The sequence below is a fragment of the Schistocerca serialis genome, chromosome 7 (assembly GCF_023864345.2).
Source record: "Schistocerca serialis cubense isolate TAMUIC-IGC-003099 chromosome 7, iqSchSeri2.2, whole genome shotgun sequence".
In the NCBI taxonomy this organism is placed as follows: domain Eukaryota; kingdom Metazoa; phylum Arthropoda; class Insecta; order Orthoptera; family Acrididae; genus Schistocerca; species Schistocerca serialis.
In genome coordinates this window covers 321,898,158-321,899,012 of record NC_064644.1, presented here as the reverse complement: position 1 = coordinate 321,899,012, position 855 = coordinate 321,898,158, and the positions used below count along the sequence as shown (strand labels likewise).

Genomic DNA, 855 nt, shown 5'->3' with positions numbered 1-855 from the left:
GGCTTACACATTTTCCTTAGAGGCCAGATGCTGCCTTCCAGTGGTTCAGCAACGTATGTTTAAGAAGGCATACTGATTGGCTACACTTCTGAAAGCTAGCCCACATGAATGCTCTTGCAGCCTGACCAGAGAACAGCAGAGAACTTCCCAAAAAGGAAAAGGCACACAACATTTAAAGTCTTTCCGTAACTGCTAAAAAAACTAAACTCCTCCCGGACAGGTCATGAAGGCCCAACGGTACTGACAGACCGCCGTGTCATCCTCGGCTCATAGGCGTCACCGGATGCGGATATGGAAAGACATGTGGTCAGCTCACCACTCTCCCAGCCCGATGTCACTGTTCGAGACCGGAGCCGCTACTTCTCAATCTAGGAGCCCCTCAGTTTGCCCCACAACGGCTGAGTGCACCCCGCTCGCCAACAGGGCTCGGCAGACCGGATGGTCACCCATCCAAGTGCTATCCCTGCCCGACAGCGCTTAACTTCAGTGATCTGACGGGAACCGGTGCTACCACTGCGGCAAGGCCGTTGGCTTCCATAACTGCTGCCAACAAATTCGACGGGTTCGTAATTCCACAGCTATAACCGGTAAGAGACAGCAAGTTATGGAAGACGTAAAGGGAAAGACCCTCCATGAAGAAAGAGAGATACAGTTGAAAGACTGAAGCGGAAACGATTCAGAGAGCAGGAACACATAACCATAGTGTACAGAATCGAATTGGTAAGTGAAATGTGGATAATAAGGTGTGCACACTCCCACTTTTTTTTTCTTTTTGAGTTATGAGTCTTCTGACTGGCTTGATGCGGTCTGCCACAAATTCCTCTCCTGCACTAACCCCTTCATCTTCGATCGCGT

General features: G+C 50.1%; 1 pseudogene; it reads right to left on the bottom strand.

Moving 5' to 3' along the window:
- Positions 1-414: 414 nt before the first annotated feature.
- LOC126413627 (5S ribosomal RNA) lies at positions 415-532 on the bottom strand (annotated as a pseudogene).
- Positions 533-855: the final 323 nt, after the last annotated feature.